Source organism: Mustela putorius, unplaced genomic scaffold, assembly GCF_011764305.1.
Source record: "Mustela putorius furo isolate JIRA1106 unplaced genomic scaffold, ASM1176430v1.1 tig00003987_pilon_pilon_pilon, whole genome shotgun sequence".
Lineage (NCBI taxonomy): Eukaryota > Metazoa > Chordata > Mammalia > Carnivora > Mustelidae > Mustela > Mustela putorius.
The window spans coordinates 9,347,902-9,371,692 of record NW_025422126.1 but is presented as its reverse complement, the minus strand read 5'-3'; the positions used below and the strand labels follow the sequence as shown (position 1 = coordinate 9,371,692).

At 43.9% G+C, this 23,791-nt stretch overlaps 1 protein-coding gene across 9 annotated transcripts in view; it reads left to right on the top strand.

Moving 5' to 3' along the window:
* Nucleotides 1–23,791, top strand: part of TENM4 (teneurin transmembrane protein 4) — a 575,238-nt gene that overhangs the window by 135,359 nt on the left and 416,088 nt on the right. For all 9 annotated transcript variants that reach the window (XM_045071344.1, XM_045071343.1, XM_045071342.1 and 6 more), the window contains exon 3: nucleotides 6,417–6,513. The gene's annotated coding sequence lies outside the window, so the exon portion shown is untranslated. The remainder of the gene's footprint in view (nucleotides 1–6,416; nucleotides 6,514–23,791) is intronic.

The following is a 23,791-nucleotide window of genomic DNA, read 5'->3' as shown; positions in this document are numbered from 1 at the left end:
GGAGCAAGCACTCCAGAATCTATCTGGATAGGTTCCTTTTGCTCTGGGGTTAATATGAGGAAATAGCATTTTTAAGCACCCATATTAACCTGTCTGCTGTTCTATGGACTGTGGCAGCTGCATTTTACATCTTAATGGCTAACCATTTATTTCACACACACACACACAAGCTTTTTCTTTTTTCTTTTTTCTTTTTTTTTTTTTTTTTGCCATGAACCAGCTACTCAAGCCTAGAAGCTTTGCCCCCAGAAACAGGTTTCAAGGCAGAAGCTCCAAGTAGGCTTTAAGTGGGTTCCTCCAGAAGCCCCCACTGTGTGCCCCTTGCACTTTCGCAGATCCTCTGGCTGGCTGCCTTTTGTAGGTACCCCTCTGGCTTGCCCTTCTAGCCCTTCCTCTGCGCTGTTGTGATCTCTCTGCAGAGAAGAGTCACTCTCTTAGATAACAGTGAAGCCATAGTGGCACATAAATATATAGAAGGGTCCCCTGTGCACAGAAAAAGCAGGAGAGCAGAGGAAGAGGACCAAGCTGACCAGCTTGGACAAAGAGAAGGGATGTGACCTCAGTCATCAGAAGAGGGTGACCAGTGATCTTAAGAATAGCTACACTTATGTACCCACCACCTGCCTGCCTTTGTTCCAGGAACTTTAAATGTATTATTTAATCCTCACAATAACTCTTAGGAGGTAGGCATGATCGTTAACCCTTTTGAGGTTAAAGAAGAAACTGGGGCACAGAGAAGCAAACTCAGAGTGATACAGCTGTGAATGGAGTGGCCAGGACCAGACTGAGTATTCTGGCCCCAGAGTCCATGATCTAAAACCTGTGCTCTGACAAACCTTTACAACCAAGAAGTATTTATTGAGCACTTGCTACATGCCAGGCACTGCTCTGGCTACTGGGGATATGTCAATGAACAAAACAGATTATTTGATTGGCCACTAGGTGCCTGACCCCCGCCCCCCAAAAAACATCTCCTGGTGAAAGAGGCAAATTGCCCTATTCTAGTGGGGGAGCAGACATTCATCAAACAGTGGTTCAAGTAAGGATATCATTACAAGTGCCCTGAAGAACGTGGAGTAGAGGAAGCTGTTCCAGCCTGAGGAGCAGAAGCAATTTTTCCCAGAAGTGACCCTAAGTCTACACAGAGACCTAAAGCTGGAGGAGGTGACTCCTAGAAGAGGAAGTGGCATTTGCTCCAGGAGTATGATGGCCCAAAAGATGACTGCTTTGCATGGAACTCAGGAAACAGGGGGCAGGCCGGAAGATGGGGTCAGCACTGTGGGCTGGAAACAATGTAGAAATTTCATGTTTGGTGAAGTGTAATAGGAAGCTCTTGAGGGGCTGGAACAGAGTAACATATCCTTTAGGGTTTGGCACAGTTTCCAAAGCTTTTTTCACCTGCTCTTCGTGGTCTGAAGTTCAGTCTGGTAAAGTGGGCAGGTTTAGGGTCCTTGTTCCAGCCTACCAGGTCAGATCGCTGAAGTGCCTCCAGAACGATCACAAAGAATTGGAAGAGTGAGGATGAGTCTCCAGGTCTTTCTGCTGCAGGGGCTCCAGAGGCTGGCGAGGGAGGCAGAGAAAAGACAGGAGGTCCCGTACATGGCGCCAGCACGGGTGACATGGGACAGCTTAGGGCATGTGGGGAGCTCACAGGAAGGCTGTGTCGTGGAAGGGTCTGGTGCTGTGCCTGGCACACAGTAGAAGTTCAGGGAATGCCCCTGCCCCTTCTTTCAGCTACGGGAAGCAGGGCTTTGCTTTGGCACCCCGGCTGGTCACCAGCTCCACCTTCCGTGTTGGGGCGTGTTCTCACAGACATCAGGCTGGTTTTGGTGCAGTGCACGAGAGAGGAGACAAGTCACACGTGTTCCTTGCCCAAGACAGGGTCCCTGTTTTCTAGTTCTGGAATGCTGTGCTGAGAGATCTTGCAAAAAGTGAATGGGCTTGCCTCTGCCTGGACTCTGCAGAGGAAAACTCGATAAGACTGTTTCCTAGGTTTGCTGCTCCCTTGCCCCTGCTCCCTACTACGATATCCTGGGATGCTTCGCTCCAAAAAATTCCTCATCGAAAGAGCTTCTTTGGAAATGTATCCATCTAGGAAGGATCACTAGTACTTACTTACAAAGCCCTTTTCACACTTTTTTTTTTCATTGAATTCCTGTAATAATCTGGCGAGGTAACTACCTATTGATCAACATTTTATGAAAGGGACTTGAAGTGGTGGTTGTTCACATCACACAATAAACCAAACCCAAACACAGGTCTAATGTGACCCTGGGGTTGGTCTGCACGCAGCTGTGTCATGGCATCCCTCTTGGTGCTATCCTTTGATACTGCTGTCTGCACAGAGACATCACAACAAACTTTCCCTGCCTTTGGGTTTTCCTGCTCATTGGAGGGCTGATTTTGGACGCCTTCCTGATCACTAGAAGAATGAGCAAGGACCCTCTTGGGGGCCGTATTCCAGAAGCCTTGCTTCATAGGGAGCCCAGAGCTCAGAGCTGCAGTCTTTTCTCTGGCACGTCCACCGGACATGGGCAGATGGATGCTGGCCAGGGTTAAAACTGTGGCATTCGAAGAGGGCAGAGGAATGTGGCTGGCTCCCAGCCTCTTATTTTCCCATTCTACTGGAAGGTCGTGTTCATTTGAGCATTTAAACCAAAAATAAATTATTGTAATCCATTTGCTAATTATACCATGCTGAAGTTCTAGACGCTGTAAATTACAGCCCTGATATATCTAGATGAAGTTTCTGGGAGTTTATTTTTAGCCATTCAGAAAGCACTCAGTTTCCTAGAGTCTTCATTTGCAAGTCTAGGAGGGGACAGGGAAAATGCATCTCCACAGTCCTTCTTGCCCTGTGATTTGGACTCTGCCCACCTCTGGAAAAGCCTGTGGTTGTAGTAGTGGATCCTGAAGCCCTGTCTTCAAGCCCTGACTCATTTTGTGACTATAGAAAATAGGATGTGTCCAAGCACGGTTCTTCCCTACCTGATTCATCCTGAAGAATGCCAAAAGCCACCATCCCAACATGTCTGTGAATCATAGAATATGTGCCTTCAGAAGTCTTGGGTTCAGGGGAGGTATGCTTCCACCCTTCTGATACTTATATCCTGGGGGGTGAAGACAGGAAGGATTTTATGTTTATTTATCCCCTGCTTTGTACATAAAATGCTGCTGGGTGCTTGCACATGGGTGATTTTTGGATGGCTTCCCCCATTCAAGGTCAATGACATCCTGTTTTGGTCATCAGTCACTCATGAACCTTTGTGTGCCAGGTACTGGGCTTGGTCCAGAAAACATCATGAAGGTACCGTGGTTGGGACTCCTAGGTCCCACAAAAGACCAGAAGGGAAAGGAAAGCATGACATCAATATGTTGAATTGCCTTTTGAACTGCAATATTGGCCACAGATGATAAGTCACCGAGTACTGTCAGAGATATCCCAGACATATATTTGCTTGTTGGGGGAGGAGTATCGGGGACAGCTTCAAGGATGGAGAGGTACGCGAGCTGGGCTTGATGTAGAAATTGGATTTAGAGATGTGGGGGTTGGGTAAAGGAAATCAGCAGACCTGGTTTGGTAACCTTGGCAACTACCCTGGCCACATCACAGGGATGGCTGTCCCTGACCAGTCAGCAATCACAGATGCCTAGCAGAGCACATTTCTTCTCATACCCCATGACTTCCAGCAGTTTTCCTCCAATTGTGACACAAGTCTATTTTTTCAGAGGGTGAACGTAAAAAATCCTTTGGAACAATTTCTTTGGATGCTTCTAGTATCTAGACTTCCGGATAAACAATCTTTCCTGTATTTATGTAATTCTTGGGCAGATGGATGAGTGTGTGGTCAGATGGATGAGGGGACAGTTTGGTGTCCTTGCAGAACTGCCACAGCAATTAAACTGGGTGTGCTTGTGGGTAGCTTTAGGGGAAGAGGGACATGGCAGCTGGGCCCTGAACAATGTACAGAAATTCTTCAGCGCACAGTGTGGAGAAAGGTCCTGCCATTCCGAGAGGAGCCACGTGGAAGTGTGGAATGCATGACACAGTAGGAGATTGGCCAGTCACAGAGGCCAGGGTATAGGGGGTAGGGTGTGAATGTAGTGGCAGAGAGCACAGGCCTCGAGTTAGACAGATGGTGGTTTGAATCCCAGCGCTGCCACATCTAGTGATGCTGAGTGATCTTGGGCAAATTCCACTTCTTTTCTTAGCTTCCCTTTTCTCATCCGTAAAAGAGAAATATGAATAATGCCGGCTGTTGTGAAGATTAAATGCACTAAAGTAATGTCTAATACAGTGATTGGCATACACTTAATTTGCACTTAATACAGGGTAGTTTATGGTTCTTATTTTATTGAAACAACTCTCATTAAATTATGAAAATGCTGGTTCAAACCACCGAATTTAAGGAGGGAGAGAAAAGGGAGCACTTTACTCTTTTACATTTAAGGAGGAGGCAGTGGAAGGAGCAGTAGCAGAAGAGAAAGAGAAAGCCCTTGGAGGAAAACAGGGGAGCAGGAAGGTTTCCAGCGGATACAGTGATCCCGCGGGCGGGGAATGCAAAGAGGCCACCACAGGTGGAGAAGTCTCTGGAATTGGCAGCAATAACATTGTTAGGATGCTAAGAACATTCTGGGGGTGGTGATTTGTGGGGCAGAGGAAGTAGTAGTTTGGATGACTCTTGGGAATTCTCTCTGGAAGGAGAAAGAACTTGCAGTGGGATGGGGCAAGGTCATAGGAAAGGCTTTGTTGGATGAAGGCTGTTTGAACTCTGCACAGTGTTTCTCTACCTTTCCAAACCCAAGCCTCCATCTGATAGACATTAACACCAGTGTCCCCTTCCAGATTCTGATATTCTGGCCCCCGTGACGCAACGCTTATCTTCAGCTCCTTTTGGGCATCATATCTGCCAAGAAGGTCTTGTCTGGATTGACTTCTAGTAGTTGTATTTTTAAAACAGTAGGGATTTAATGACTCCCTTGGAATGGAGCCAGCAGGCGAGAAATAATGTGGGCAGGGAGGGCAGTAACAAGGGTAGATCTGAGATCACACCAAGCAGGTGTGAGGGAGGAGGGAGGCAATAAGGGCTGGTGTGGAGGACCGAGCAAGGAACCCCACCAACTGGTGTGTGTCCCCTCTCTAGGTGGGTCCTCACTTCCACCTGCCCAGGGGAACATCTCTTGGGTCAGTCGAGAATAAGAAACCAAATGGCAGATGTGGTCATTGCTTGGAAACTTCAAATGCTCTGTAACTCTGGGGTATCATTATTAATAGTGTTATAAGCAAGAAATAGTACATCTAGCTCTCTTTCTCATGTGTTCTCTCCATTTTTGTCTGCACAGCTTCTAGGTCAGTAAGTGTAATTCTAAACGGCAGGAGAGAATGCACATGGATTACGCACATGGATTGCACATACCCTTTTACAGATAAGGAAACAAATGTATGTGGAGGTTAGAAACTAAACTAGCCTGGATAACACCCAACAGCTGGGGAATACATGTTCTTTCCAAACACACATGGAACATTCACAATTGGCTACATCCTAGGCTATAAAATGCATCTCAATAAATTTGAAGGAATCAGCAGCCTCCGGCTCACATTCTCCCAGCACTGTACCGTTAAGCTAGAAGTCAATAACAGAAAGATGAGTTCAAAATATAGAGACAGAGAGAGATTTACAAAAACACTTCTAACTCACTCATAGGTCAAGGAAGAAATGATAATAGAAATTTAAAAATACTTGTAAGTGAATGGTAAAAGAAATATTAAATATCAAAGTTGTGGAATGAAGCCAAGGCAGCACTTAAGGGAAATTTATGACCTTGAAATGCTTGTATTAGGGAAGAAGAAGGGCTGAAAATTAATGAATGGGCTAAGTATCCAATTTAATAACAACAGTAAACATAAATAAATAAGATAGCCCAGGATTACACAGTTATAAGTGGTAAAGACAGGATTTGAATACACACATGGCTGTCTCCAAAGCCCTCACTCTTTCCACCATACCGTGAACCTTTCTGTGTGCTGTTTTCCATAATATGCCCAGTGCCTGGAAATTCTGCGTCTCCCTAAGAGTCAAAGAGATGAGCCTGTAGGGTAAACTCCCTGCATCAAAGGTTGATGATAAAATCCCACTCATTTATTCATGTATCCTTTTACTCATTCAGTCATTAAATATTTATTGAACATTTGCTATGTGCCAGGCACTGTGATGGCTACCTTCGTTGCCTTTCCTCTGAGTGCTCAAGAACCAGTCTTCCCCCTGGGGCCAATGCCGCCACTGCTGCCGCCCTTCCCCCACCACAGGCGCTCACCCACCTCCCCCGCCCCTCAAGCTGCCTGAATCTTCTCTGCTGCTTGTCAGCACAGCATCCTCATCAAAAATGACTGATTTCTCTCTTGTCTCTTTCAACAGGTAGACTGAAATTACCATGTGTCCAAATTAAAATTGCGTACTTGAAGAATTATTCTAAGGACTATTCTTAGACCCATTTAAGAAGATTTAAAGAAAAGTGAGTTGGTTTTTGTTTTGTTTTGTTTTGTTTTTATACTTCAGAGGGTGTTCATGATCTAAATTAGTGTTATGGGTGATTTTTTTCTCTACCTCTTAAATATGCGTTAATAAGTAGACTTTATTTCCACTTATTTTATAATACCTTTTGTCCCCTAAGAATGATGAGCACAGGGTACAAGATTACTGCTTGCCTTCCCTATAAGAGTTTAGTGCCTTTCAAAAGCTTATGCCATCTTAGAGATGAAAGGGCCTTAGTGCCATGGGCCATTCGTTAGATGATAGATAGATAGATAGACAGATGACTGATGTAGATTGTAGATATTTGGCCCATGCTTGGAAACCTCCAGGTACTGAAAATAAATTTGTTATTTCCCCACATTTAAGATTTTTTAGCATTCTTCCATAATCTGGATTTGAAATCCACTTTTCCTCACAATGCCAAGCCTCTCTCTTACTGACTAGACAGTCCTAGAACTGGTTGAAGACAAAGATCATGTTTTGCCTTGAGACCTTTTCTTATTCTTTGTTCCTTCAATAATAATTTGGTTTTATGAGCCATTCCTGCCCTGGTTACCTTCTCTCCAATACTATAAATGTCTCCTTTAAAAGGTATGCCTGGAACAGACAGAGCTCTACTAGTGTCCTTTGTCCTGGGAGATCCATGAGGACTGAAGGGAAAGAAACCCAAGTCCAGACTTGGGTTGCAGACCTAGTTCTGCTCCTGCTGAGCTCTTAGGAAAGTCCCTTCAACTCTGAGCTTGGAGAACACAAGGAGGGTAGGATAAGAGGTCCAAAGATGTTGTTCACCTCCATATGAACATTTCTGTTGACTTGGAGTAAGGAGGTGGCTGCTTCTCACTATCCCGGGCACTGGCACGAGTCAGGGCTCAGGGATCAGTGGGACCTGGGTCCAATTCCAGTCTTATCACTTACTGACTTTGAGCCCATAGACTTCTCCTCCCTGAGCATCCACTTCCTCGTTTGTGAAATAAGGATATTAATGCATGTGGCATGGGATCTGTGTGAGCTGTGCTGGGATAAGGTACATGAAGCACTTGTTACCTGGCATGTAGGACATATTCAATAAATGCCAGTCCCTATTCCTATTATAAGTAGTGGTGGAGCTTGTTAGGAGTAGGGGAGAAGTGTCTACATTCTATAAATATTCATGCAAACATAAACTTAACTCTGGGAAGTTTATGCAATTCATACTCGGAATGGGAAGGATCAGTTGTTCTGGAATATATTGTCAAAAAGGAAACTTTTAAGGTGGGTCCGAGGACCTACACAAATTCTTCCAACCTCTGGCTGCTGCCACCATCTCAGTTTTGGACAACAAAAATTGCTGTCCCCAGGAGAACAGGACAACAAAAATCGCTGTCCCTTAGACCCCCACCTAGACCTTGAGACTCCTCAAAAAATTATGTGTGTTCAGAGTGGAAAGGGATTTAGAAATTAAGTGCATACACATACTTTGTATTACTTGTACATTCTGGGAAATTCAATACTGTGGAAATCAAGAGGGTGAAACTCTGATGAGCTGAGTGAGCATGGAATGAACTGGTAGAGTCCAGCCCACAGATTTCTTGAGTCAAAGAGCATGTGAATATGAGTGTGCATAAAAGTCTGTGTGTACTCACATATGTGCCTGTGTGTCTGCTCGTGCGCACAGCTGTGTGTATGAGAGAGAGAAAGAATCGTTGGATGTGGTCACCACGCTACAGAGTGACTGGCTGCCTGAAAGGAGAATAACATAGAAATGAAAACACAAGCTGTGGCATCAGTCAGCCTCACTCTGTAACTGCCCACCTGGGTGACCTTGACCACATTTTTAACAAAATTGCCCATCTCTGCCTTCATGGAGCTTGAAGTCTATGATGGACAAGTCTACTCTGGGGGGTTGAGAGTCAGCGTAGCATTTACCCTTCACACTGGACGAGTGCCTACGATGTGTGAATGCCCTTCTTTTGGGATTCATGGAGTTTATCAGTTTAGGGAAATTTATTTGACCTGTTGGATTAAAGGAACTTGCTGAGGTATCTTAGTGCTACTCCCCCAAGGTCCCAGAGCCTTCCCCCAAAGGTCCCAGGCCACTCCTGTAAGATCCTTGTCACCTTCCCTAAGGTTCCAGACCACTCCCCTAAAGTCTGGGCCTCCCCACCAAGGTCCCAGACCACTCCCCCCAAGGTCCCAGCCACCTCCCCCAAGGTCCCAGGCCACTCCCTCAAAGTGGCAGGGCTACTCCTCCAAGGTCCTTGTACCTCAGTGGATCAAGAACCCACATGGGTGAATACATCCTCTAGCCTTTCTAGAAAGGCTAATTCCAGAGGTGTCCCACACCTTGGCCATCCTGAGCCCGCTTCCTCCACCTGGATTTGGGACTGGCAAATCTTAAATTCAGAACTGGGAACTGTGTTGTCATTTAATGCGTGGAATAAGGATTTATTTCTTTAATTTGGAAATTAAATATAGCCAACATGGCTTTTATTCTTCAGATACCTACTGACCTTCAGAAAGCTACTGACCAGTGGGTGCCACTGATTAGAAGTGCCCCTTTCAGGGGTATTCAGACCCAGGGAAGACTACACTGTCCTGGTTTATGGGGTTTTTCAAATTGTATGTTGTCCGACCCATTAGGGAGTCATGAAATTCATTTGGTGCTTCAAGACTGTCATGTATTAAAGTAAAACAGAGTAACCCAGTAACTCATAGAGTAAGTGAAGATATGTACTTTGTATATATTCAGTAATGCTCCTTTATCCAAAACAGTTATAGTGGGAATAATGGAAAACTCCCACAAATCAGTAAGAAAAAGACAACCTAATAGGAAAAAGACAGAAGATTCAAACACAAACTTCACAAATGAAGATAGCCAAAGAGCCAAAGAGCATATGAATACATGATCAGTTCTCAGAGAATTCCATAGTGACCGACTACGGTGAATGCACAAGAATAACTAAAATGAGGAGGGTACCTAATACAAGTGTTGCAAAGATGTGAAGCAACTAGAACTCTAAAGGGCTAGTTGACGGGGGATTTGCTACAGTGACTTTGGGAACGTGGCAGTATCCGCCAAAGCTGAACATGTCCATACCAATGCTTCATGCCTGAACACACAGCCGTGAGGTGTGCGCACTCCTGTCCACCACAAAACATGGCCAGTGGAATGGATAAATGGTGGTTTATTCACCCAACGAAATATTGTGCACAGTGGAATCCATGACCCTCACACACATAACGTGGAAAGAAAAAGCCAGGCATTAGGAACCTTTCCCACATCTCTATAAAGTACAAAAACAGACAGAACTAATCAGGACTGTTGGAAGTGAGGTCAGCAGCTCCCCTTGGGGGAAGAGTTGGTGAATGGGAAAAGGCAAGAGGGGGTTTTCAAGGTCCTGGTGATGCTGAAGTCTATGATGCCTGAGCGCTGGCTGTGTGGGTGTCTTCAAGTGCGAGTATTTATCTCATTCGTCATGTATGATGGGTACACCCTGCTCTCTTACAGCGTGCTTCAATAAGTTTATAAAATGAATTCACAAGTCAAAATTTATAAATGAACATAAAGGAATAGAAAACACAGCAGGTGGTGAGGGTAAGCATCCACAGAACGTAAGTTCTCTGTGTGTACTGTCTGTATGTCTACATTGCATTGCGATGTCGACTGTATTTCTTACTGGGAGTCCCAGCCCAAAGTCTTGAGAGCCACTGGTGTCTGAAGACTCTGAGGCCCAGAGAAGCTGAAAATTAAGAACAGAGCTAGGAGGAGAGCAGAGCTGAGAAGATGTTAGGTCTCCTCCTGCTGATTCCGTGTCTCTCCTTTCCCTGCCAGTCGGTGGAATGGTGCATTCCGTTGAGTAGGCTCCGTCTGGCACCCTCATCTCTGGGAGGCAGTCCTGTGCTTTCTGTCCAAGGGGAGCGATTGTTTTTCCACCCACAGACGGGCAGAGTCTGAGGCCCAGCCACCTCTGCAGGGGCCTGGCTCCAGCTCCCCGAATTCCTTCCCGCCTCTTTCCTGCCTCTTCTGCCTGATCGGCTTCCCTCAGAGCTCCGGAAACATCACTGCACTCAATCGTGTTTTCATTTGTGTAATGTGACTGTTGTGCCAAAGCTATTTTATGGTTGTGCAAGTTGGAAAACTGTGAAGAAAACACACTGGGAGAAGGGGATCCAACAAGGCATGCTTCGGTCCTGGCTTTGTGCTTTTCTTTTGTTACGAAGTGCAGAGTCCATTCCGCCAACCTCTCCTGTAGGGTCTGCGTGTTCCCAGCCTCTGAGGATATCCGATTTGCAGGATGCAGCCCTGTCCTGGCCAGGCAGAGCTTCACAGAGGAGGGAAATGTTCTGTGGGTTTTAAGAGGCCCAGTAGGAACTCACACAGGGCCTGGAACCATCTTAAATAGGAGGGTTACATCACATCAGCGCCTTTCCAGCTCCTTTGACTAGGATCCCCAGTCGGAAATACATTTCTGGACACACACCCCTGCACACAGGGAGATGGGTGTGGTTTAGGAGGGGATTGCCCAGATCTCCCCGGGAGGGGCATCTGGCCCAACCTCTGGGACAGGTAGTCAAAGGGGGCCTCAGAAGTTTCAGAGCAGCCAAGAGGTCTGAGCTGAGGATTGGGGAAAGGGGAAATGCACAGGCCAGATCGCTGAGGAGAGGCCAGCAGCTGAGAGCCTCGTCTGAAAGGAGTGGTGTTGTGTTCTAGAAACTGCCTGCACTTCTGTGGAGTTGAAGTTGAGGATCTGTGTGGGGAATGCGGGAGAGGATTCAGCAGAGTTGGGCAGGGACGAGACGGTGAAGAGCCTCTGTGCCCGTTCATGAGATTCATGTAGACAAGAAATGCCTTTGGAGACAGAGGTAGAGGTGCGGTCAGATGCAGCTTAGAATGTCCATGGGTCCCACGACTGTGTTCTGCAATGCTCACTTGTGCCGTCCTCAAAGAAACCCTTCAGAGACCTGTTCTGATCTAGGCCTGGTGGAAGGCGGGCACTGGAGAGATGAGTAAGAAAGAGGTCCCAGCCTCACAGTCCTGCCAGGGGACCGATGGGTCAAAACCAAAGATATATATGACATAGTAGTTACTATTCCATGGTAAAATGTCCCAAACTGTGATCCAAGATATATCAGTCCTACAAAAGAAAAGGAGAATGAAAAGGAGGAGGGTTTCCTTTGGAGTGATCTGAGAAGTGCTGTATACTGAATGGCTCCTGGGAGATCTCACGGCCACTAGCATACTTAAGGTTCTGAGAAGTCCTGCAGTGAGGATGTGAACCTAATGGTGCTCAAAATTCTTTGTTCCTTTCTCATGGGTCTTCCAACCTCTCTGCTTTTCAGAACTTATTTTAGGGAATTCTATCTGAGAGAATGACCTGAAGGGTAGTTGGGAGCTCTGAAGAAGGAGAGAAGGGCTCTCTGCATGAGAGAGGAGAGGAAGAGTTTTTCAGAGAGGGCGATTTTGTGTGCATTATATAAGGCCCCATCTGAGCCTAGCCCAGGGTCTGAACCCCCAGCAAGGACTTGGTAAATAACTAATAAAAGAAGGAATGGCTACTATGTTTGCTGGTGAGAAGAATCCAGAGTTCTCGGCAGGTTCCAGAGATGGAGGGCAGACATTAACAAGGGTTCATTGTGCCTTGGCAGTTAGATGGAGGGTCTCTTTCCTCTTCCCTGGCCCCTCTCTTGACTGTTTTGGAAAAGGCATCAGGAGACAGCAAAGGCAAAGGGGTTTCAGGTCCCATACTCTCAAGCCAGCCCGCCTGGATTTGAATCACAGCTTCATCAAGTCCTAGCCAGTTCCTTAATTCTTCTGTGTTTCAGCACCTTTCCCTGTAAGATGAACCCAAAAATAGTGCCCAGGATTAAGTGTTAATGTAGTCACGGTCCTGAGACAGCCCGACAGGTGGTAAGCATCACCTAAGTGTTGGCAATTCTGGGTTGCTGGCTGCTTCTGCTGGGCACCTCCCACGGCCTCTGGCTGAGTTCCCTCTCCACTTTCCCAGCAGACTGCAGATCCTCGGATTCCTGAACGAGATATTTTGCACATTTCTACCCCCCCCACACCCACTGGCACTGGGAAGGGCCAGGATGACGTTTCTTCATTTTCCATAGTCAGGGCTGTTTGAGGTAAGGCTCAGGTTCCATTCCTGGTTATTAGCGTTCAACATCTCCGGCTGGGTAAATATTTCTGAGGAAGTCCAGCACATCTATTATTAATTTACTGCAAGTGGTTGCTGCACATTCCAGAATTGTTTCTGCCTACGGATGTTTTTGTAGGCTGTGTAGCGTTCTCCTGCCCTTAGTGCCTTTCAGGGGTGTAGTGGCAATGGGCCTCTCCTGCCTTGGTCTTCCTGTGGGGAAGGGTGGACAGCCGTGTGGGCGGTGTGCATGGGCTGCATGTTGGATCCTGTGTAATTCTGGTAACGGACCCAGGGAGTCTTTTCTTTATGCCCCGCCCCCTACTTTCAGCTTCACATCTGGTTTAGTGCAGAAACCAGGGTGTCAACCTTGAGAGACCACCCTCTCTGCTATGGCCCCATGTCCAGTTGTCACCAGGTTCTGGTGACACCATCTCCCAGACTTCACAAACCCAGTCTGTTTTCTCTTGTGCTGCTATACATCAGCTAGGCCCAGCGTCCATCTCCACCCACCTCCCAAATCTCCACCATAACCCCCCTCCCAGCTTCTCTGATCATGAAACCAATTCAAGACCCTTGCTTTGCATTGCTACGGAGTCCCTGGCTTTTTAAATCACCTTTCGGTCTTTTTAATACCGATCCCTGTCCGACTTCTCTGCAGGACTGTTAAGTCTATGAAGACAGGGACCAAGTTCATCTTGGGAATGATGCTCGACAGAAACCTCCTCCTAGTTAGTGATAAACAGAAAGTTAGGCTTTTTTTTCTCTTCTCTCCTTTCCTCCTTCCCTTTTGTCCTTCCTTCTTCCTTCCTTTCTTTTTCTTAACTACAGTTGAAAGGGGGCTAATGACCACAGAGGAATCTCAAGGCCACTTTAGGAAAAAAGGAGACAAAATAGGCAGGACCCTGAACCCCCCACACATCACCAACCCAGAAGCTACCCATAAAGGGTAGGAAAACTCCACAGACATTAGAATTTTATTTTTTATTTTTCTATAGGGAAAGTAAAAAGTCATTCTTCTCTAGGACTGGCTCTGTAGCTATACTGCCTAAGTTTAAAGCCCAGCTCCATCCTTACTGCTACGGGACTTTGAACAAGTTACAGAAGCTCTCCATTGTCGGTTTGATCATCTGCAAAATGGGGTAATGGTTGTGTCTGCCTCAGTGGTTTGTTGCGGGATTAACAAGTAGAGCATTTAGAATGATGCCCAACACATGGTAACATGTTTAGTTAGTAATTATGGTTATGATCATCTTCATTCACGGAACCACTTATTAGCATTCCGTACTTCCATTTGCCTGGAGCATGTCCAAATCTCCCAGTGGTTAGGATTTATATATACTTGTAGCTTTCACAGGCTGAGACACGTATTAGACAGAAAACCGCAGTGGACTCAGTAACGTCTGAACTCTGTGTGTATTTGTTATAACAGTCCCTACATGGGTTGTGCAAAGATGTTGATTCAGTTATAGACAATGTGTGGTGAGCCAACATACAGGTTCTGTATGGATGTTTCAGTAAAAAATATCCCCCAGCTAGAAAACTCTGATCTGGATTATTACTATTTCCTCCAGCATAGTTCATGCCCGTGGTAGGCACTAAGCTAATATTTGGGTAAACAATAACTGGATGGATGGACAGATGGATGGATAGATCGACAAATGGTTGAATGAGTGGGTAGATGAGGCTGTTTCACATTGGCCTCTTGATTTACTTTGAACATAGTAAGTGTGAATGCCTGTTAATGTGTATGTGTCTATGAATATTTGCAGAGAAAGTCCCAGCTATTTCTGTCCCAGGGAAGAAGATAGTCATAGTTACATAGTTTGCATATTCCCCCATTTTTTAGTTTACAAGGTCATTTTTCACTGGAGTCCTTTCAGCTGTCCAGCATCAACAAAAGATAAGCACAACCTCTGCCTCTTCCATGCCTTTCTCCTCCAACAATGAGGGCTTTGTTCAGGGAAGACTGCCTATGGATACTCCTTTCCCAAGGCCCCAAACCCTTGTCTGGCTTCTATCAAGAGTATTGACGGGGGAGGGGGACACAGACAGTTGAATTCAGGGAGCAGTGCCCGTGGCCTGGTGCCAATTCAACAAATCAGGCTGGGGCAGATAACTCAGTGCCTCTTCTGGGATAAGGGCAGCCTGGCCACCTGACCCTGTTATCCAGCTCTCTGCAGCCAGCACCCTGGTAGTCATCAAACACTAGTTTCCCAGAGTCTCTTCCTCAAGATCCCGGAGAGGATACAAAGCTGGAGCCGGGAGTGAGAGACGGCAGGAGGACATGTAGTCAGTCTAAGAGCGTGAAGAATTTTACCCAGTAGGTGTAAGCGGCTGCGGTGGCTCCTGTGTCTTAGGGCTTCAGTTCACTAATGAGATTAAAATGCCAACAGTCTGCCTCTACACACACTTACTTGGGAGCACGTTGGGCTTGAACTGCTTAATGAGTGTTAGTCAGGAATCTAAGAAAGGCCTGGGCAGGCAGGCGCCTGGCTGATTCCTTGTTGGTTAGAATGCTAAATGTGTCGCCCTTTGAAAGCCCTCAGTTGCTCAGAGAGCAAACCCAGGGTTGTGATTTCCTGGTAACCCTTACATTCCCACTGTTTCCAGTTGTTTATGAATCAGTAAGCTGATGTGGGTAAAGAAGGGTTAATGAGGACATTTTTGATAATGACAAGGACAATTATGATGATTATCACAATAATAATGGTTATTAAAACTGGCTGCCCACCAGGAACACCCAAGAGTTTGTTTGTTTGTTTGTTTGTTATTTTGAAGATAAAGACTCTGGGCCTTATCCCTAGTAATTTTATTTCCCCAAACCTGGGGCCAAGGAATCTATACAGTTAATAAGTACACATGATGATTCTGATGTTCCTGGCTGAACCCTGACTTTGGGAATGGCTGCTCTGTAGGATGAGGGCACATTGGACCTACACTGGCATCTGACTGTCACTTCCTAAGCTGTGTGGCCTTGTGCCTATTGCTTAGTCACTCCTAATCCTCCCAAAGAGATGATGTAAAATGGTGCAGCCACTATGGAAAGCAGTGTGATGATTCCTCAACAAATTTAAAATAGAATTGCCGTATGATAATGCAGTTCCACTTCTGGGCATATAACCCCCAAAGGTGGAAGCAGGGACTTGAAAAGTAATTTCTATGTACATGATCATAGAAGCTTTATTCACAACAGCCAAGAGGTAAAAGCAACCCAAGTGTCCATCAGTGGATGAACAGATAAACAAGTCGTTACATACACATGCAATGGAGTATTAGTCGGCCTTACAAAAAGAAGGAAATTCTGACACATACCACAATGTGGATGAACCTTGAGGACATTATGCTAAGTGAAATAAGCCAGTCACAAAAGAATAAATACTGTATGATACACTTATATAAGGTACTTAGAATAATTAAATCATGGAGGTGGAAAGTAGAACAGGATATACAGCAAAAGCAATTCTAAGAGGGAAGTTCATGGCAATAAACACCTATGTTAAGAAGCATGAAAGATCCCAAATAAGCAGCCAACTCCACACTTAAGGAGCTAGAAAAAGAAAAACAACCTGAGCCTTAAGTTAGCAGAAGAAAGGAAATAATAAAGACCAAAATAGGTATCAATTAAATAGATAACACAAAAGCAAGAGAGAACATTAGCTAGACTACAAGTTGGTTCTTTGACAAGATGAACAAAATTGGCCAACCCTTAGCTAGATTAACCAAGAAAAGAGAAAGGACCCAAATCATAAAAATTATAAATGAAAAAGGAGACATTGCCACTACTACCGTAGAAATTTAGAGGATCTTAAGAGGCTGCTGTGAGCAACTGTATCCCAATTAACTGGACAATTTAGAAGAAATGGAAAAATTCTTAGAAACATACAACTTACCAAGACTGAATCAGGTAGAAATAGAAAATTTGAATGGACCAATCGTAAGTAAGGAGATTGGTCAGTAATCAGAAATCTCCCAACAACAACAACAACAACAACAAAACCCATAACCAAATGGCTTCACTGGTGACTTTTACCAAAGTTTTAAAGAAGAGTTAATACCAATCCTTCTCAAACTCTTCCAAAAAGTCAAAGAGGAGGGAACACTTCAAAACTCATCAAGACCAGCATTATCCTGATAGCAAAACCAGCAAAGGACATTACTGGAAAAGAAAACTATGGACCAGTATCCCCAATAAATTTATAACATTCTCAATAAAATACTAGCAGACAAATCCAGAAGCATATTAAAAGGATTATTCACCATGATCAAGTGGGATTTATCCCAGGGATGCAAGGATGGTTCAATATATATAAGTCAATTAATCTGATACATCACATTATAGAATGAAAGAATTCCATGATCATCTCAACAGACGCAGAGAAAGCATTTGACAAAATGCAACATCCATTCATGATTGAAACTCTTAACAAACTAGGCATAGAAGGAACATATCTTAACATAATAAAGACCACCTATGGCAAGCCCCAAGTTAACATCATACTTAATGGTGAAAGATTAGAAGATTTTCCTCTACAGTAAGGAACTAGACAAGAGTACCCAATTTAACCACTCTTATTCAATATAGTACTTAAAGGCCTGGCTAAAGCAATCAGGCAAAAAAAATAAATAAATAAATAAATAAATAAATAAATAAATAAAAAGTATCAGAACTACAAAGAAAGAAATAAAATTATTTCTAGTTGCAGATGATTTGATTTTACATATTTTTAAAGACTCTACTAACCAAACAAACAAAAACAACCTATGAAATCTAATCAATGAATTTAGTCAGGTTTCAGGATACAAAATTAACATTCAAAAATCAGTAGTGTTTCTATATACTAACAACAAATTTTCTGTAAGAGATAAGTCAGTCAATCCCATTGACAATGCATCAAAAACAATACTTAGGAATATATTTAGCTAAAAAAGTGAAAATCTGTACTGTGAAAACTACAAGACACTGAAGAAAGGAATCAGAGAAGACACAAACAAATGGAAAGGTATCCTGTGTTCATTGATAGGAATCAATACAATAGGCAGATTGATATCAATCTAATATCAATAGGAAGATATCAACCTAATATCAATAGGAAGATTGATAGTGTTAAAATGTTCATACTAATAAAAGCCATCTATAGATTCGGTGCAATCCCTGTATCAAAATTCCAGAGGCATTTTTTACAGAAGTTGAAAAAGCACCCCTGAAAAATTATATGGAACCACAAAAGATCCTGAATAGCCAACAAGTCCTGAGAAAGAACAAAGCAGTAGGCGTCACAGTTCCTGCCTTTAAGATATACTACAAAGTTGGGGCGCCTGGGTGGCTTGATGGGTTAAGGCCTCTGCCTTTTGCTCAGGTCATGGTCCCAGGGTCCTAGGATCAAGCCCCGTGTCAGGCTCTCTGCTTGGCGGGGAGCCTGCTTCCCCCTCTCTCTCTCTGCCTGCCTCTCTGCCTATTGTGATCTCTGTCTGTCAAATAAATAAATAAAAGCTTAAAAAAAAAGATATACTACAAAGTTATAGTATCAAAACAGTATAATATTGACATAAAAACAAATAGACCAATGGAACAGAGTTGAGAGCCCAGCCCAAATATATATAGGACAACTAATATTTTACAAGGGAACCATGAACACTCATAGAGAAAAGATGATCTCTTCACTCGTGCTGGGATAATAGGATATTCACATATAATAGAATGAAACCGGACCCATCTCTTAAACAACTCATAAAAAAATGTGTTGAAATGGATTGAAGACTTAAATGTATGACCTGAAACTATGAAACTCCTAGAAGAAGACATAGGGGAAAAGCTCTTTGACATTGGTCTTGGTAGATATGACACCTAAAACACATGTAATGAAATAAAAAATAAACAAGTAGCACTACATCGAATTAAAAGGCTTCTGCACAACAAAAGAAACCATCAACAAAGTAAAAAGACAACCTACAGAATGGGAAAAGATAGTTGCAAGCCATATATTCTGAGAAGAGGTTAATATCCAAAATATGTACATAGCTTATACAACTCAATAGCAGAAAAAACCATAAATAACCCATTTACAAAATGGGCAAAGGACCTTAACAGACATTTCTCCAAAGAAGATACATGAAAAGCAAGCAGGTACGTGCTTAACATTACTAGTTATCAGGGGAATGCAAATTAAAATCACCGTGCAATATCACCTCACACCCAGAATGGCCACCATCAAAAGGACTAACATATAACAAATGCTGGCATATGTGTATGTCAGGTGTATACATATATTGTGTTTGTGTATACATATGTATATATACGTGTGTATGCTTGTATATATATGTGTACACATATGCATATACAATGGAATGTTATCCAGCCATAAAAACACAAGGAAATCCTATCACCTGTGACCATATGGATGGACTTTGAAGGCATTGTGATAAACACTGTACGATCTTACTTCTAGGTGGAGTCTAAAAAACAAACAAACAAACAAAAAATCCCAAACCAGAAAAACGACCAAACTCATAGAAAAAGAGACCAACCAGACTTTTGGTTACCAGAGGTGGAGGGTGAGGGCAATGAGAACTGGAGGAAAATGGCCAAAAGGTATGGATTTCCAGTTAAAAAATAAGCACTAAGGGGGTCCCTGGGGGCTCAGTAGGTTGAGCCTCTGGCTCTTGGTTTTGGCTTTGGTCATTATCTCATGGATTATGAGATCAAACCTTGTGATGGGCTTCATGCTTGGCAGGGAGTCTGCTTGAAGAGTCTCTCCCTCTGCCTCTCCCCCCTCTCATGCATGATCCCTCTTTCACTCTCTCTCTCTTTCTCTCTCAAGTAAATAAATAAATCTTAAAAAAAAAAAATAATAAGCCCTAAGAATGAAATGAACAATGTGATGACCAGAGCTAAAACTGCTCTGTGATACCTACGGAAATTGTTGAGAGAGTAGGTCCTGGGGCACCTGGGTGGCTCAGTTGGTTAAGTGTCTGTTTCCAGCTAGGGTCATGATCTTAGGATCCTGAGATCAAGCCTCTTGGGCTCCCTGCTCAGTAGGGACTCTGCTTCTCTTTCTGCCCCTTCCCCCTACTCATTCTGTCTCTCAGATAAATAAATAAAATCTTTAAAAAAACGTAATTTAAAAAAAGAAGAGTAGGTTTTAAGAGTTCTCATCACAAGTAGAATTTTTTTCCATTTTTCTTTTTTCATTTTATCATATCTATATGAGAAGATGATGTTAGCTGAACCTACTGTGGTCATCATTTCACATTTTAGGTAAATCAAACTTTCATGCTATACTCCTTAAACTTTTATAGTGATATATATCAATTATTTCTCAATAAAACTGAAAAGAATTAATAAAAATTGTACTTATATGCAGATCCATGCTAAGCATTTTACACAGGTTTTCTCTATTTTCCCCTAAGAAGCCCTCTGGGGTGTATATTATTATCATCACTGTTTTGCAGATAAGGGAAACTGAGTCCAGGTGACTCATGTGTCCAAGGCAATATGGCTGATGTTGATATAGAATTGGAACCTGAGGTCTAACTGGCCCCAGACAATGTATTTTTGACTCCAGCAGATTTACTATGTAGGAGGTAAATCAGGGATGCTTATTCACTTTCAGAAACAGAATCGTTTACTTGCTTTACAGGAATCCTTTGAAAACCAACCCTCACATAATGCACTTAACATAAAACCCTGTTTATAAAGATTCATCTGGGGACAGCATTTTCAAGCATTTTCTTTCCCATCTGTGTGGCTATAAAACCATATCAGGACACTTTCACAGGTATTATGTTAAACATCAGCTTGACTTAGACAAAGCTTATCACTCTTTTCTCTATAGCAGTACCATCTATTTGGTATTTATTGGTGGTTAAACAGACAGGCTTGGTACTAAATTTGAATCCCAGTTATTGCTTACTAGCTGTGTGAGCTAGGGCAGGCTCCTTGGCCTCTCTGAGTCTCCATTGCTTCATCTGTGCAGTAGGCATAATAATTAGGGATTTATATATAGTGAATATTAAGTCCTTGTCCCTGAGTGTCACAAAAGTGAGGAATGTCATTTATAATTTACTGTGTTCACCCAGCTACCTTCTAAGGCTAATTTGGCTTTCTGTGTAGAAAATCCTGGTCAGATTAACATGGGCAGGTTTGTTTGTTTGTTTGTTTTTTTCCCCTCCAATATCAATTAATGTATCGACATTCTGCTTTGTATTTCAGTCTTATGTGAACTTTCCAAGTATCTTCAGGTCCCATTTGCACTAGGACACTAATGAATTTGAGTTTCTGGAAAAGCCAAGCTAATATCCTGACCCCAAGGTGGAGAAAAATCCCCATATTCTGCTTCTGTGCCTCCATTTCATCACCTGGCTCAGCAGGTTCTGATGGTCTGGGCAAGCACCTTAGAATGCCCAGAGAGGAATGTGTGAACCATGTGAGGACAGCTGGAAAGTTGGAACACTGCACCCTCTTGCAGACACTGGGAATCTTCAAGGACAAGGGCAGTTGGATATGGAGATCTGGAGTTCAAGAAAGAGGTTGGGGCTGAACAATCAGACTCCGGCTGTAGGCCCAAGAGTAGAAGTAATCATGCAGGAGAGGGTGTGGGATGAGAAGAAAAGACCAGTTTGAGTTTATAGCTGAATGAAGACCCAAGGCAGTCCACAGTAGTGGGAACAGAGGGAATTTATGAAGGTATAGTCAATACAGTGTGCTTTCCACTAGTTGGAGGGTTAGAGAAAAGAGACCAAGATAATTGCCCTTTTCCCTGCCCACCCCAGGCTAAGCAGGTTGTTCCTCATTTATGTTCCCTCTGAGTTTCTCTGTAACAAACCCCACAGTGTATTGTAATTTTCTGTGTATGTATCTGCATCACCCATGTCTCCATCATCCAAGGGCTTACTGACTTCCTTCCAGGTCCTAAATCAAATAGTGTGCCCCTCCCTCCTCCATCTCCCTTACCCTGATTCATTTCTCTGCACAGCACTACCCAATAATAGGTGATTTGTTCATCGCAGGTCTCCACTAGCTAGCGTTGCAGTTGGAGAGAGTAGGGACTTGGCTGGCCTGCTTTGTTCATGACTGTGCTAGTGCCTAGAAGAATACTTAAGGTGCTCAGCAAACATTGGTTAAGTCTCCCCCTGACTCTTCACATTCCTAGGCTGAACATCCCCAGTTCCTACGGTGTGGTTTCCTAACTTGTCTCAGCCACAGCCTGGAGACCCTCACCCCACACAGCCGTCCATAGGCTGTCTGCATTGTTCTGTTCTGAATAACTGGACGGCGATTTATCTTGATGAAGATATTCTGGTGAATAGGTTCGGTTATGTAATTCGTGGGGTATGGTGTAACATAAAAAAATGTGGATCCCTTGTTCAAATGTTATTAAGAATTTGAAGATAGCCATAGCAGAGCATTTAACCAAGTTTGAGCCCTTCTGAAGGCAGGACCCTGTGTGACGACACAGGTCACACCTTCATGCACCGAGGACCAGACCTCAGCAGGTTGTAAATACCAGGCTCAGAGTTTCTATTTTGTCATGTAGAAAAAAGGAACTACAGAAGGATCTTGAACAGAGGTAGCATTTAAAGTTTATCTCATTTTTTTACCTGATTGTAAATTACATTCACTGTGAAAATTTGCACAAGTCAAAAAGGTATAAAGCCCTGATATTCTCTTTTTTCTCCTATTTCCCACCCTGCAGGCACCTAATCCAAAAACAAAAACAAAAGCAAAACAAAACAAACAAACAAACAAAAAACAGGGAAAATTTGGTTAATTTCCTTATCTAATTTTTTTTTTCTGATGTCGCATAATGAAGATCATACTTCAGCTGCCATTTTTGTCCTGCTTTATTCACATGACAATGTAAGAGGCAGGACAGCAGGGGTACTTCCTAAATGGCTAGCCTAGGGAGACTGGCCCGGCAGTCAGATTACGGAGTAGGCTAAGGACTACCGGGTTGGCAGCAAGGATCGAGATAGTTGTCAAGTTGGGGTCCTGGAAGAGAAAACCAGAAAGGCCCTGAATTAAGGGTTTCAGGGTAGAAGTAGAAAAGGGACAGTTGGAGAGCAGAAACCACCCCAATGGGAGGGGACCATAATCTCTGTTCTTCTTGAATTCCCTTGATTAGTGGGGGACAACTGAAGTTCTTGCCACATCTTTTGTAGGTTCTGCAGGTGACAGCAAGCCTTGGGTCATTTCTCGAACGCAACTCTTTGGCTTCTCTCTAAGGCAGACCTGTTTTTCCTCCCTCTGCCAGGGCTCCTACTCCCTAGGCGGGGCCCCAGGACAACCTTGGGTAATAGCAAATGGAAATCCATGGAGGGAGCAGTTATGGCAGTGTGAGGTTTCCCAGTATTGGTGGCAGATGCCTTGGGGTTTCGATTCGCCCATTTGTTGGTAATCTGCAGTGCCTGTGCCTGCAAAGGGGAACGTTAACATTGTCGTTGGATCTTTAATTGTGCATTTCATGAATTTTCATGTTTCCGCTCGCAAGCTTAATGTTGCTTTCTCGGTGAGTTTTTTTGTACTTGAGCATAAGAGCCTTGTAATTACGGAGTGTTGTGGATTGCAGAAGGTGATTAAAATGGATTTCATGAAATCTGAATTCCCCCCTCCCTCACCCACACTCATACCACCAGTCCCATCGGTGGGGGAATAACTCAGACAGAATCCCACGAAATTCAGATAATCAGGGTATGAAGGGCATGAATTTTCTCCTCTGAGCTTTGCCTGCCTGGATCTTGGATCAGCTCCAAGACAGCCTTCTCTCTTCTCTTCCTCCTCCCCGCTCCTCCCTCTCCTGAATGACATCCAGCTCTCTCCCTGACCCCCCAGCCAACTCTGCCCCCCTGGGCTGGCTGCTTTCTCACTCACAGCAACAATAAAACAGAGTAAATGTTCATCTCTGCTTTTGTATAACCATTAAGTGTGTTTCATTTGCCTTCCGCAGTCAGCCTACACTCCCCTCTGAAAGGGTCATTCACTCTGAATAGAGGCTTGAAAATTGCCAAGACCAGCGAGGGTTTAAGAATTCCCTCTTGAGTGTCTCTTCTTCCTTAGGGCAAGTTGGTGGTTGATGGAAGTGAGATCTGACCCCTACCTTCCGCTGAATCAGGGAGGGCCCTGTGGTGCTCAGGAGGACA